Source organism: Mauremys mutica, chromosome 22 (assembly GCF_020497125.1).
Source record: "Mauremys mutica isolate MM-2020 ecotype Southern chromosome 22, ASM2049712v1, whole genome shotgun sequence".
Classification (NCBI taxonomy): Eukaryota; Metazoa; Chordata; order Testudines; family Geoemydidae; genus Mauremys; species Mauremys mutica.
In genome coordinates this window covers 3112412-3127564 of record NC_059093.1, presented here as the reverse complement: position 1 = coordinate 3127564, position 15153 = coordinate 3112412, and the positions used below count along the sequence as shown (strand labels likewise).

General features: G+C 47.7%; 2 long non-coding RNA genes across 5 annotated transcripts in view; both read left to right on the top strand.

Moving 5' to 3' along the window:
• Positions 1 to 15153, top strand: part of LOC123354760 — a 99409-nt gene that overhangs the window by 78271 nt on the left and 5985 nt on the right. For 3 of the 4 annotated variants that reach the window (XR_006574868.1, XR_006574867.1, XR_006574865.1), the window contains 2 exons: positions 9479 to 9593; positions 11209 to 12455. This is a non-coding gene — a long non-coding RNA (uncharacterized LOC123354760). Of the gene's footprint in view, positions 1 to 9478; positions 9594 to 11208; positions 12456 to 15153 lie in introns of those variants that run through there. The other variant, XR_006574864.1, reaches the window with a different exon arrangement.
• On the top strand, positions 3213 to 9086 carry LOC123354762. Its single transcript, XR_006574870.1, has 3 exons — positions 3213 to 3730; positions 4110 to 4297; positions 8879 to 9086. It is a non-coding gene; the product is annotated as an uncharacterized LOC123354762 (long non-coding RNA).

The window sequence follows — 15153 nt, the reverse complement described above, 5'->3', positions numbered from 1 at the left end:
CCTTCCTTCCACGGGAAGGTGAGCTGGAGTCTATTCCGGCTCACACAGCACCAGCAGACTGATGCACTGATTTTCAGTAAAGGGTCTTTATTACTAGTGATGCCCAAAAAAGCCCAGTCCAACTCTCCTCTTCCAGGGGCACTGGCTATTAGAAGAGAAAATGCCGTTTTATTTGCAAAATAAGCACACATGAGCCATAATCTGTAAAAAATCAGGCATTATTTCAGGCTTGCTTTTCACAGCACAATTAACTTTTAATCTTTCATCTTCTAAATATGGTCACTCAGGAGTCTAATAAGCCTAGAGGGAGTCTAAATTTGTTTGGCTTAGACCATATCCCACCACTTTAGACTCTGTCTGGTGACCCACTTACCACCATGCAGCTTATACCCCATAGTGTGGTTTGTGCCTGCTCTGTGCAAAGTGCATGAAAATGGGTGTAAAATGCTACAGAATCTGAACTCTCCACTCACCTGCACTAGTGCAGCCCATGTGTTGATTATTTAATAAAGATAATGCAGAAATGCAAGAGACCTACCGTCCTAGACCTGTAAGTAGCTGAAGCAGTTAGCCTAAGAATGAGGCCTAACAGCCTGAGTTGCTGAACTGGGTTGGCACAAGTAAACTAAAAGTGACCTTAAGTCGTAAGATGGCATAAGATTGTTTTGTAATGATCACAAATGTTGAAACTGAGCTGACAGGTAACCACAAGTGCTGACAGGTAACCACAAGCAGGTTTTTTTTTTAAATCAGGTTTAGGGTATTTTTGGAGGACAACATCAGCAGATGTTTAACTGAAGGTAGTTATGGTAACTAATTGACATATATGCTAATGAGTTAATATTCCAACGTATAGGCTAAGGATGCCCATCTGGACAGTAATTTGGGCAACACTGGGGCCTGATATAGGGACAAGACCCTACCAAAAATTGTGTGTTAATTGGGAATTCTAAATAATCAAAGTAATTAATACTGAACCAATAGATTGGACAACACCAGCATCTCATAGCCAGACTGCTCAGCTGCAAATGACATGGGGAATCAGACCAGCTCTTATGCATCCCTTAGGAAATTGATCTACAGAGGTTAAGTAAGGGAAGTGAATCCAGACATTGAGGTGTCAGAAGAGTATAGCAAGAAAAGCCAGCAACAGGAGGGTTCAGAATGCGCATGCTAACATAAGCTGCACACTATTTTAACTTGCACCTTGGTGGCATGCAACCTACATAATCTTAGTCTCCTTTAGACTGATTGACACAGCAGTAAGTGAATGTAATCTCGTCTAACTGGGTGAATGGAGGGTCTAACCTACATTACCTCTGAACTTGGCCCTCTCTCTATTAACATATCTGTATCAGTGTTGTGGGACATGGTTTAATTAATATGGTAAAAGCTCTCAGATCCCCAGATGCAAAATGTTTCTATACATGTATTATTTTTGTTACCTGGATACCAGGATGAGAGCTATCAAGGTGAATAAGATATGAGATGACCCCAAAATAAGAAGTAGGCCCCAAGGTTTGGTTTGCACCAAGAGAAAAAAGGAAACTACAACCTGCCCTTTTGCAAATTGCATCTTTAAGCAGAAAGATCAGAAGCAGGGAACTTTGGTACACGAGAGGGCTCACGACTAGTATCAAGGGGATTGACATGAACACAACTGTGTGTGTCTGTGCAGCCATGTGGAAGGCAGCAGTCTAACCCATGGATGCTGTGGGGGGTGCAGGGAGGGAAAGAGACAAGACTTTGAAAAGCAGAAACTATTTTCCTTTCAACCAGCAATTGAAAAAGCCCTTGGTGCCTATTGGAGCTGGATGGGCTGCATTTTTGGAGCAGAAAAAACCTCACAAAACCAAAATGTAAAAAAAACAAGCAAAAAACCCAGTGAAATGTCAGGTGAGAGAAGTCTGGGAAGTTGCCTATCGCTGCCTGTCACTGGCACGTGAGCATGGGTGACATCACAATGGTTCCAGGCACTCCAGTCAACAGAAAACAGGCACTTTGTGCCTAGTGGGCATAGTTAAGCTGGCTGATGATTTAGCCCATACATTATACCTGCCCAGACCTGGGATAATCCACTTGCCAGATTCATTGCTGGTGGCACTGGTTTGAGGACTGGGATAGCAGGAAGAGCTGCAGGTCAGGAGTCTGGTACATTGGCAGAGCTGTGCTTGGCAAGCTCCAAGACTGGAGTAACAGGGGAGCTGATTGAAGTGCATTGGATGAGCAGTTTACAGGATCACAACTCGATGCTGCAAGACAGGAGCGAAGAGCATTGCCAGGGATATGTAAAGGCCCTGGATGGAATAGCAGGAAGTGTTGAGGGTCAGTGCTGTGGTAAAATAGAACAAATCCCACACTTCATCCAGTGCATGAAGTCCTGCACTAAGCAAACAACCCTGCAAACAAGTCATGCTTTATTCCCTTCACCCCCAACCTGCATGGTCTGCCATCACCACTAGCAGCGCTATCTCAGCTGACAGTCTATGGGGCTGCAATTTCAAGCAGCAGATTATTGAAAAGGAGAAGAAAGTGAATGCCATATCTGTTAAATGCAGCCTTGGCTGTAATAAACACTGAAGTTGACTATTCCCAGAGGGACTTGCTAATGTAGGAGATTGATTCACTGCAGTGTAACCCCCACTCCCCAAGGCCTTTACACAGAGCTCTGACTAAACTTCCTATAAAATCAATCCAGCCTTTTCACCACTTTTGACAGGGCCTTCTAATATTAATCCACTCTCCTTGTCAGTCAGCTCCACTAACAAAGGCTTTAATGAGCTTTAACCAGGCATAATAAGCATTAGGTGGAGGATTCCTGGACCCCTTTGGAAAAATACCATCCTGGCACAGGTAAAAGGCAGGCATGGCTGATTTAGAAAAAATGCCAACAGCTGCCAAGGCTGGAGGAAGGGAGAGGGTAGGAGGTTGAGTAGCAAATTGAGCTCCCTCTGTTGAGAAATGTGTACATAAAGGAGGTGAGTTCTTGCACTGGCTAAAAATGACCCAGATTTAATGGCCCAGGGGGCTGCTGCTTGCTGGAGCCACTGAAGTGAAAGGCAAAGGCTAGCAGGCAGGTCAGCCTGAGGAGCACAGGTACCACGATCCAGGCTGCAGGTAGCCTTGGCCTCTGTGAGGAAATGGTGTTTTGTTGTGTGAAAAATGTCAGGCAAGTGAACCCTGTGATTAGGCCAGGCACAAAATACTATGCTGCACGCCCTCTCCCCCGCCTCATTTCCATGGCTTGGCCTCTGACTCACTGCAGCTGGAAAAGGAACCGTCCACCTGGGTTTGGTCATGCTGCAATTAGGAAAGCCCTGAGCTCCCTGCATGCTGGTCAGGCAGGCTCAGAACACACTGCAGGGGAAACAGCTCTATGATTCCTTTCCAGAGCCACAGGGCCCTTGAGTTACTGTCAGGGAATCTGAAAAACAAAGGGAGAAAGGGAAGAGATGGAGGGACCTGGGCTCAGTCACAGTTTCAGACACTAAGGTGTGTTGGCAGAGCTGTGGGGGCCTCAGATCTGTAATAGCTGGGGTGCTGGATCAGAACTGATTTGCATTGTGTAGGGGACAGAGGCCCAGGATGATAACAGGGGGTGTCTTTGGACAGGCTGAGAAGCACCGGCACAGCTGCGGGAAGGAAGTTTGCTCACCTTCCACTGGTTATAGGCCTGACTTGAGCCAAGTGCATTTACACAGAGCTGCTCTCCAGCCCAATGGGGGTTCAGGTAACCAGCCCATTTTCATGCATCCCAAGTAGTATGGATTCCATAGGGACCCCAGGCAAGTGCCAAGCTACTGAAGAAGGCTTTTGTTTTGCCTGAGGGCAAGGATAGCACCCCAGGTCTGCCTCATCACAGACATCCCTGCCCCTTCCCCAGATGTTCTCACTGCAACCTCTGGTGACCAGGGCCTTGCTCCTTCCCCAGTTCTTCCTCAGAGAAGGCTGCAAACAGACCACAGCAGCTGATGGGGCAGAGACTTTGCTCTTAATTCACTTAAGAAACAGGCCATGCCAAGACTGGGTGGGTTAGAGGCTGCTGGTGGGAGAGAAGGGGCACTAAGACCAGGCAAAAATCAACCCTATTTTCCTGTGTTTGCATCCAGGGCTCATGTGGTGAGCATATCTAGGCCTGCATGCACACAGGAACAGATACTGCAGCACTGCCTTGGCAGAGTCCAACCAGCTGGCATCAAACTAACAGCTGGGGCGTTCCTGCCCTCCTCACATTCGTGCTCAGATTACTGCTGCAGAAGGAGCTAATTAAACCTTCTCTTCCTGCTCTGCCCAGGAGGTAAGTCTGGCTAGATGGAAGCTAGGGTCAGCCACCAGGCCTGACTATTTGACAGAGGGGAGGGGAGGACAATGGTCCTACTGCACCACCAGAGCTCCTCTGCTGCCTCACACTCAGTTGTGTTAATTGCACTGAGCTCCTGAGTGTACCCACCCACAGCCAGCACAACTCTCCTTATTACCCTGCTGGTCACACTAGTCAGGACTGCCCTCCTGACATGTGTTCCACCCTGTTTGCTGTATCCACCCATAGCCTCACTGTGTACTGCTATTGTAAGCTGTGTGGGGCCTGGACTGTCTGTTAATTGTGTGTGTACAGCACCTAGCACCTGGGGGCATTACTGCTAATGCAACATAATTTGAGACAAGGGTTGAAGTCCTTGGCTCAGTCATTACTTGGGTCAAAGGGAATTTTGCTGAGTAGAAACCTGAGAGGCCCCTCTGTATCTAACCTTCATGGTGCATCTCCAAATTTACCTACATTTACTTCTGCACAAGCTTCACACATGATGTTCCAATAACCATCAGTTTCTAAACTCAAAACCCATTGTCCTACCCTGTCCTCCCAAGACCCAGCACAGGTGCTATCCCTCAGTGGGAAATTTCCCTGAGCCTAATTTCAAGGTGTTGAAATGCAGCAGTTTGTTGCCAGATGTCTCAAAGAAATTGTGGTTGGACTCTTTCAACACCAGGAGAGGCTATTTTATGTTTTCCTCTCTCATGCTACAAACTCAAGAAATAGCTGACAGGACTTTGTTCACATTACATCCCCCCCCACCCTACTCTAACAGCAACAGTTTCCCTCCCTCCTGTCCCCCCTCAAAAAACATCTCTGGGCCAAGAGCAAAGCCTGGATCGTTTCGTTCCAAGGGGTAATTTCTTATTTTTAAAGAAGCCTATGGAAACAGGGGGTTGCAATGGAAACACCTTTGCGATGTTAACCACAGCAGGGCTGCGCTAGCAGCAGGCACATATACATGTGTTATCGACATAGTATAATATTGATGCTGCACATATAATCTATCAGTAAAATGTGGCTGCAGCATGTCAGTTCCCTATATTTTCCCCTGAATACCCTTTTAAAGGTTGTCATTTCTCCTGACAGGCTGGTAAGTGGCTTTCTTTGAGAGACGCTCCATGTCTCCCAGTAGCTTAAGTGCCACGTGCAGCCGTGACATGTTGAAGCTGCAGTAACTATGCATTTTTTATTGAGTAAGCGAGTTAATGGGCATGTAAAACACACACAACTTGTCAGCACCGTTAGCTGCCGCTGCTGCTGCTGCCTGGGGCTGAAGTAAATTGCACAGCCTCTTGTGCGCTCTCATTCTGGGTATTTTCCCCGCCAAGCTTTCCTGGTTTTTTATTATTTTCAGAAATGTGTTGCTGAGGAGACTTCAGCTGCAGGGCGCCTCTGGCTCCGCTGACTCAGCTGTTTTCCTTGGTGCACTTACACCTGATGCATTAGCAGGGAATGGGGGGATAAGGAATCACCATAAAAAGTGCTGCAGCTCCTTATCGCTAAGAAGCCCTTTAGCATCCCCTGGCTTGCCGAATGGCATTACCCTGTATCCCTTTCCCAGGCGCCAAACTTTGCAGTGCTCGCTCTAGCCTCTGGGAATGAACTCCCAGAGAGCACCCTCTGCGGTATAGAATCATAGAATCTCAGGGTTGGAAGGGACCTCAGGAGGTCATCTAGTCCAACCCCCTGCTCAAAGCAGGACCAAACCCAACTAAATCATCCCAGCCAGGGCTTTGTCAAGCCTGACCTTAAAAACCTCTAAGGAAGGAGATTCCACCACCTCCCTAGGTAACCCATTCCAGTTCTTCACCACCCTACTAGTGAAAAAGTTTTTCCTGATGTCCAACCTAAACCTCCCCCTCTGCAACTTGAGACCATTACTCCTTGTTCTGTCAGAGGAACAATCCATTCTCACAGCCATACTGAGGTTTTTTTTAAATGGGGAAGTTGGTCTCTTCCTTTTGGGCTACAGTGGTATCATCCATGAGTGCTCCATCCAGGCCAGGACTTAGGGAAACCCTGTGTGGTGACGGACAGCATGGGCTGTGGTTAGTTAATGCAGAAGCTAGAGGGACAAAGAATCAAAGGGCCTGTCGGTGACAAGCAGCCTGAATCTTGCAGCTATGCTCATTGTAACTAGAGCAGGTAAAAAATGACCCTTTTTAGGAAAGCCAAGAATTTCCCAAGTAACTACCGGTAATTAAAATCAAGTCCTGACTCATCCCCTTCTCCCAGGAACATGACAGCCTGTTAGCCCTACTGCTTCCCTCCCTGTTAGGTTAGCCCTGCAGTAGAGGTGCCCATCCTCTTCTACAATGGAGGGTGCAGATGAATGGAAACCAGGGAGCTCTAGGGTGCAGCCTGCAGTTAGCATCCTCTGTATTACGGAGTTGGGACTTGCCAGGTGTCCAGGCCCTAGGATATGATGTTACATCTTGAGCCAGGCAACCAAGCCACAGAACCTAGGTATGTCTGCAAAGCACAATGTATGTGTACCATGTGTGAGATTTTGCAATGCCCACAGATGGAAAGGAAGATCAAAATGTATATTAATTATAGCCCCATCTTTCTCTGCAATCTTGCAGCAGGGATTTTCTGAAACACTCAGCATGAGCCTCACTCTACCATTGAGTTCAATGGGGGTGTTATCATTCACATGCTACATTAATGGGAGCAGATTATGGCCAACGCTGAGTGCTTTGGAAAACCCCACACTCCCTCCCCCAGGCTGCTCATCTATTTTGAAGACAAGCATGGCAGCAGTCAATATTTATGGAGCTTTAGTGAGGCCCTGAGGAGATTGACCTCACTGGATTGGCACTAGAAGAGGTGCAAAACTTGCTAGAAAGAGAAGGCTGGAAGCAGAGGAGTTAGTTCTAAAAATCTCTTGAAAAGACAGACAATGGGGATATAAGTCTGTTGAGAAGGCCATTCCTGCCCAAATCTGAGGTGGCACTGGAGTGTTTGAGCACTTCAGATATCAGGTAGCATGACTACACACCAGTTAGATAGACCTGGACTTGTGACTGCTGGTCTAGCAACACCAGCCACATTTGGAGAAGCAAATGGTATAACTGAAGGTAAAATGAAATTGCTGCAGTCTCTTGTCTTCAGCATCTTACTACATACATGAGAGACTTGGACATTGAGGAAACAGGATATTCAGAGGCTTCTGCCTTTGAAGTGGAATGTTACAGGTGGTTGCTGCATGTGAGCTTTATCTACCACGCAACTAATGAGGAAGTAATCAGCTGGATTTACCACCTAACCAGCTTGATACCTGATAGCGTCAAGACGATCAGATTAAGAAAACTTGAGTTTGCAGGAAATGTGAGTTGATGAGCAGAATGAAGATTGCTGAGGCAAGTCTTGCAGGGACTGATGCCAGGGGCCAGGGGCAGAGGGTGGTTTAGGTGGCAGTATGATTCACTGCTTAAGGTAGTGTAAAGACTGAAAGAGGGAAGAAGATTGCAGGCCAAGGACTCCCATGTGCTGTGTTTACTGTTAATTGTGATGCAACTTGCCTTGCACTAGAAGAATAATAAGGGCACTTGGGTTCCTGGTAATTTGCTTGCCCAGCCCTTAGCTGGGCAAAGTTGGAGCATCACCCTGCCTTTCTGTAGTGAATATTCAGTGTTGAGCAGATGTTTGTTTACCCATAAAAACAGGTGAACACATTCTAGTGATAAGAGAAACATGCTACCTCCTTTGTTCTTGAGTTGGCATGTCCCTAACCCTGGAAGAAGGTGGAATTACCTCACGATGCCAGTCTAAGAAACCCTCCTCTGAAGTTTTCCTTCCTTATCTATCTGGGAGGGGATACTCCTCCAGTCAAAGTGTGACTTCTGCAAGACTTCCCTCAGGGCAGGGCCGGCTCCAGACCCCAGCGTGCCAAGTGCGCGCTTGGGGCGGCGTCCCGCGGGGAGGGCGGCAGGCGGCTCTGGTGGACCTCCCACAGGCACGCCTGCGGGAGGTCCACCGGAGCCGCAGGACCAGCAACCGCCAGAGCTCCCCCCCGCGGCGTGCCGCCCTGCTTGGGGCAGCGGAAATCCTAGAGCCGCCCCTGCCTCAGGAACACTGATAAAGCACTGGACTGGCTCTGCCTTAATACCAGGGTAACTGACCACACAATTTGGCTCTGCGCCTTGAAGTCCTATGATTCATGTTATTACCTGGACAGATTGGGTCCAGATTCTCAGCTAGTGGAGATTGGCAAAGCACCTTTGAATTATGCAAAGCTGAGGAGATGGCTCTTTATTTTTAGTATACAGCAGAACAGAATTAAAAAAGTAGACATGGAAATCAGTGGAGGGAATACAGGGATCATAACCTGAATTGGTCTAACAACCTGCAGGATCCATTCTTTGTGCTTAATTATATGGGAACTGGAACTGAACATATTTACTCAAAATTAATATCATGTAGTCATCCACTGGAAGTCCCTGGGCTGTTTCTTAAGGATCACCTTAATATTGTCTGCCTGGAAAGAAGGTCCTGAGTGGGCATTACAGTAGCTGTAATGTTATAAACAAATCTAATGGTTTGCTTTACTTTTCCCCTCAGCAGAACTCTTAATTGTATATCTTGCAAATGTGCTTGGAAAATGGATTAGATGCACCAGCTGTTTACTACCATGGCAGAGCCTTTTCCGAAGCATTTATAGCGGCTCCCAAGTATTATCCACGTTCCCTGCTCTGGCAGTGTAAGCATGTGATCAGGAAGGACCCGCTTTGGTTCAATGTGAAGATTAGCTTGGGTTTTGTAGCCCAGACAAAAGGTATTTTGCTTGAATCAGTCACAGCTGTCTCTGCTCCTAAGTAAGGAGCTGGGACAATTTATGCAAGGTTGGTTTATTTTGTTGGGTATGTTTTGCAGGAGGATGGTGGGAGAGAATACAGGAGAATTTAAGAAACAAACCAACACACACATTAGAGGAATTTATCTCAGAAGCAATAGCTGATGTGAGGTGTGGCAAGGCAAGGGAGAGCAACCAGGCTCGGGATTTTGCAACATGCAGAGACAGGAAGGAAGAATAGTCAAAAAATCCAAGTGTTGGCATAGCAGCAGAACACAGCATGCTTCCCCTCTTTCCCAATGCACAGAGTGCACTCTAACAATTATCACTATAGCTAACGCACCTTTCCTCCTTACTGTCTAACCTAGTCTGGTTTCCCAGCCCCTCCCCCCCATTACAAGACCCTGCAGAAGACCAGAGCACCTTCAATACCTCAGTGGGAGAGAGCCTGCTCCTCTGAACCTCATGCAGCTATAATTGACGGTACAAGGGATAGTTTTCTATTTTCAACTAAAATTTCCCAGGAGGAAGTGACAATAATCCAAGCTCATACTGCAGATCTGGGGTAGGGGTGGATTTTCAAAGGCACGAAGTGGAGTAGGGTGCTTAATGGCCCTTTGTGTCTTGGGAAAACATGTGGCTGTTATGGGCTGCTCCAGGAGCACTAGCTTTTATTTTTTGTAATTTCAAAGCATTTATCTTGGTGTCTGTGTGGCAGTGTACACCCCCCCCCATCTCCTGGCTGGGTGGATAATGGGTGTGTGACACCACAGTTACAGTCTACCAGGTTGTCTTAGGCATCACCACAATGAGGGCCAATGGCCAGAGTCCCTACAACAGCCCTCGGGTGCAGGCCAGCATATCCTAGCAGCTAGATCCAGGGGCCACCACCAAGATGGGTGGCAGCCAGGATAGGGGGACCAAGGCCCACCTGACTCAACTGGGTCCCAACCTAGTGACTTAACAGAGTGTCCACCACTCAGGGGCAGCTGCAGGCACCAGTGCAGCAAGCCGCAGGGGGTAGCCTGCCAGTTGCTGTGAGATCAGCAGTCAGGCAGCCTTTGGCAGCAGGCCTGCAGGAGATCCACCAGCCCCACAGCTTTGGCAGCAGGTACACTGAAGGTGCAGGCCCAGCAGATCACCCACAGAACCACCACCAAAGCCACATGACCAGCAGACCACCCAAAAGCATGCTGCCAAAGGCCACATGACCACCATGCATGGGGCAGCAAAACACATAGAGCCACCCCTGCCACCATTGGGTCAGTAGGGAATCCAACCTCAACATGCTAACCTTGGATGAGTGGGAGATACCACCCACTCACCCTCCCTGGGTCACTTCCTACCAGGCTCTTGATGCTGCAGTCCATAGGGCAACAGGTCTCCAGCTCACAGGATCTCCAGCTCTTGCACTACAGCCAGCACTACCACATGTCTTTTCCCTCTGGTAGCCCAACCAGAGTAAGTTGAGGTGCTCTCCTTTTATACTAGCACAGCATTTGGAGCATGCCCAGAAGGGCCTGAGGGGTGGGGCTTTCTCGGCCCATAGTGGGGGATTAACCCTTTCCTGCCTAGTGCAGGGTATGCACACCCCGTCACAGCCTGTAACCTGCAAAGATCAAAATCCAGCCAACAATCAGAGGCCTGGTTGCAGTGAGATGGGACAGCAATACTTCGCTTTCATAATCCAGACAGTACAAATAGCTGTTGAAATCAGAGCTGTTATTAAAGATACGATGAGTTTACACCAAGCATGACCCCTCCCTTACAGCAGCTGGTGCTTTAAATGCATCTAGCTTTAGGTAACTATTAGTTAGCTGGGAAGACTTTTTTGGCGGGGGGGCGGCTATGGTGCAATTCTCTAATTAAAAGCTCTGAGGGAGGGCAGAGGTGATTGGTACTAATGGATAACTGAGTATTGAGGAAAGTGGGTGGATGCTGTATTTTGTGGGAATTGAACAGAAATGAGCTAACTGGAGGGTGGTCCACAAAGGGAGACTGGTGAGGAGATATCCCTCTTTTTGACTGATGGGTAAAGGCAGTCTGATAGGCTTTTCTAAAAAAATTTGTGTATGGTGTTTTCTAATCTGCTATACAGATCTCCTGCCCTGTAAGAATCTCTACATGGAGCAGAGGGCTCAACTAACCCAGCCCAAGTGAAATTGACTGGAAACAGACAGGCACAATGTGATAATGGCGTCATAAGCCGCAAGGAAGTGAACTCCAAGGAACAGAGAAATGAAGGGATTTTTGTCATAGGTACTGAACAGAAATGCTGCTTGAACAGTTGGGAGAAAAGGTCTCTAAATAGTTCCCCAGGTTGCAGTTTGTTGCTCCTCCAAGGAGAGTGCCACCAAAACCAGACTTTATTTTTAAGTGAAAACAATGAAAAGCGGGGTTTTCTGAGGGCACGAGGGGAACTTTCAGGCCCTCCAGCTCTGTCATCAAGAAGCAAAAGAATCTCTTTTCTTGCAAGTCACTTTGGAAAAGGAGGTAAGAGGGAAAGAAGGGGGGTGGAACTGATAAATCTATAATATTTTGCTTCAAGGGAAAGCCCCATTTCAGCTGATTGCCTCCTTGTTTTGGTCAAAACGTGAGATGGGGGTAGAGGTTAGATATAAAGAATAACATGTTAAAAAAGCAGCTGGAGCCTGCACAGCTGGACTAATGACAGCGATCTGGGCCGGGTTTCTTCTGGTCATTCCCAGCTACCCAGAAACACACAATGTTTTAACGATGGAAGAGTAAATGCACTCAGCAAGGGGCCGTAAGGCGTGATGTACTTAACATTTTGCCACTGTCCTTGCTGACGGGTCTCAGAAAGCCCGGCTTGGCATCTGATGAGCTGAGTTACACTGTGTTACAAGCAACTTCTAAAGACATGCCGGCTCCAACCTTGCCCTACCACAGCCCCCATTTAGGCTGGGCACCGAAGACAGGTTATAAAAACCCCTGCCCATTAGTCTAAGGTAACATATCAGCTAGAAAAAATTCATTGCTAAGCACCTGTTAAGCACCTATCTGGTGGTCATCACTAGGGTGTTTGCAGATGCGGGAAGTGGGGCAGTTATTCTGTATCATGTAATGTTCAAATGTTAGCGGGCATCCAATCTGGAAAAATTGTAAAAAGGACCATAACTTGAAGAGACAGTCTAATTTTCACCACAATCAGCAGAAATTTTCTAAATACAATTGATAATGCAACTATGTAATCAAAATAATGCTGCTCTGGAAAGTGTGGGAAATATTTAGCCACGGGTGATAAGTTTTGTGCATTTTTCCATCCTTGTTTGTCTTCGGTTAAAGCAGAAGTCTGTAGTCACAGGACAGTATAAGTTTGTTTGAACCATGAAATAAATCAAAATATCTGTCATTATTTGTAGAATGGACTGATTGGAGAAGTTTTTCTGTCTGCTATTTTATGTTTTATGAATATTGGCTAGTGTGCAATGATTCCTGCACTGGTAACTGATGTTAATACAACATACACCAGGATGAAATATTTTCAGGATATGTTCCACTCTCCAGGCCAAGCCTGGACTTCTGCCATGTATAATAAAACAATTTATTGCAAAGGACAGTATGTGGGAGGTTGGTGGTTCCCATCCCACTTCTTCTTGCTAAGAAGAAAGTTGAGCACGTTGCTCTCAACTGAATGGCTGAAGGGCCTGGCTAGGAAGTAGGGGGATGTTGGGTCTCCCTCTGTCCTTTCTGTTGAACGTAGGACACGTTCAGTAACTATTACATGAGACTTGGGTGAGATCCTTTCTGTGACTCCCTTGGTAGTCCTGTGGGTTAGCTACTTACCTTTCAAACCAGTGAACTGCTGGTCCAAGCCCCATCTCTGTTGAGAAAGGGTGGCCCCTTGATCTCTTACTGCTCAAGCGTTCCACTTTAACTATATGTTAACTGGGGCAAAGAGTACTCTCAAGTCCCTCTATGGTATGGGGGTTAGAGTGCTTCTCTGGATTGTGAGAGACCCTGGTTCAGATACCTTTTGTGTTGGTGGTGATAAGATGGCTAACCCAATCTCTTACAGCTCACGTGTTCCACTTTAACTATATATTAACCGGAGCCAGGTAAGCTCTTGTGTCCCTCTGTGGTGCAGGGGTTAGGGTGCTCGCTTGGATTGTGAGTGACCCTGGTTCAACTCCCCGCTCTGCAGGGCAGGAGGGCCTCTGATGGGTGAAAGGGGGGCCCTCCTGGCTGAGCACAAGGCCTGTCACAGGGCCTCTTGCTCTTCTAATTAATTTTAATTTTACTGTTCTTATAGATAGTCAAAAAATTAATGAAAAGAGCAAGACACACTCTGAGAGACCTTTTGCTCAATCAGAAGGGGCCCCTCTCACTCAGCCAGGAGGGCCCCCTCTCACCCACCAGAGGCCCTCCTGCCCTGCAGAGCGGGGAGTTGAACTAGGGTCACTCACAATCCAAGCAAGCACCCTAACCCCTGCACCACAGAGGGACACAAGAGCTTACCTGGCTCCGGTTAATATATAGTTAAAGTGGAACGCGTGAGCTGTAAGAGATTGGGTTAGCCATCTTACCACCAACACAGAAGGTAACCCAATCTCTTATGGCTCACGCGTTCCACTTTAACTATATATTAACTGGAGCCAGATAAGCTCTTGTGTCCCTCTGTGGTGCAGGGGTTAGGGTGCTTGCTTGGATTGTGAGTGACCCTGGTTCAATTCCCTGTGCTACAGGGCAGGAGGGCCTCTGGTGGGTGAGAGGGGGCCCTCCTGGCTGAGTGAGAGGGGCCCCTTCTGATTGAGCAAAAGGTCTCTCAGAGTGTGTCTTGCTCTTTTCATTAATTTTTTGACTATCTATAAGAACAGTAAAATTAAAATTAATTAGAAGAGCAAGAGGCCCTGTGACAGGCCTCTTGCTCAGCCAGGAGGGCCCCCCTTTCACCCATCAGAGGCCCTCCTGCCCTGTAGAGCGGGGAGTTGAACCAGGGTCACTCACAATCCAAGCAAGCACCCTAACCCCCATACCGCAGAGGGACACAAGAGCTTACCTGGCTCCGGTTAATATATAGTTAAAGTGGAATGCTTGAGCGGTAAGAGATTGAGATGCCCAGCCCATCTCAGGGAAGGGATTTGAACCCGCACCGCTTTACTTCTGAGGTAAGTGCCCAAACCACCAGGCTATAGTGGGAATCACATAAATCTCAGGGCCCAATTCTCATGTCATATTTGCTGAATGTGCCCTGCCTTCAACAGAAAGGACCGAGGGAGACCCCACAGCCCACTAGCCAGGCACTTAGGCCATTGGGTTGAGAGGTAGGCAATCACCCTTCAAATCCCGTCTCAGCCAGCATAAAGGGGATTTGAACTGGCACCTGCCACTTCCTAAACAAAGGCATCCAACCCACCAGACCACAGAGGGACTCACAGTGTAACAGTGGCCCAGTGACTGTTTAACTACCTATTGACATTGGCCCACCTTCAATAGGAAACACTGAGGGAACCAGCCCATTGGGCTACCTCCTAGCCCAGCACTTAGAGCGTTGACCTGCCAGGTAAGAGACCAAGGTTCGAATCCCGTCTCAGGCAGCATAAAGGGGATTTGAACCCCAGCCTCCCACAGGCCAGCCACAACCCCAACCACTAGACCACACAGGGCTGCTTGTTTCTATTTTGGCCCAATGAGTATGTAATGAAAGAGCAGCAGCTTCAACAGACAAGAGCAAGGGAGCCCCAGGGGCAGAATACTGCCTAGCCCAGCACTTAGGCTGTTCACTTGCCAGGTAAGAGACCAAGGTTCGAATCCTGTCACAGGCAGCGTAAAGGAGATTTGAAGGCCAACCACTACACCACACAGGGCTGGTTGCCAAACTTACGGCACGATGAATATGTAGTGAAAGTGGAACAACTGCAGCAGACCAAAATCAGACGCAGCCCCCAGAAGAACCCTTCTTAGCCCAGCAGCGGCATATTCACCTTGGAGAGAAGAGATGACTGTTCCGGTCCCTTCTCAGTGAGCTGAGGAGGGAATTGAACCTGCATTATCCACATGCTGGGTAAGTACTCAAGCCACT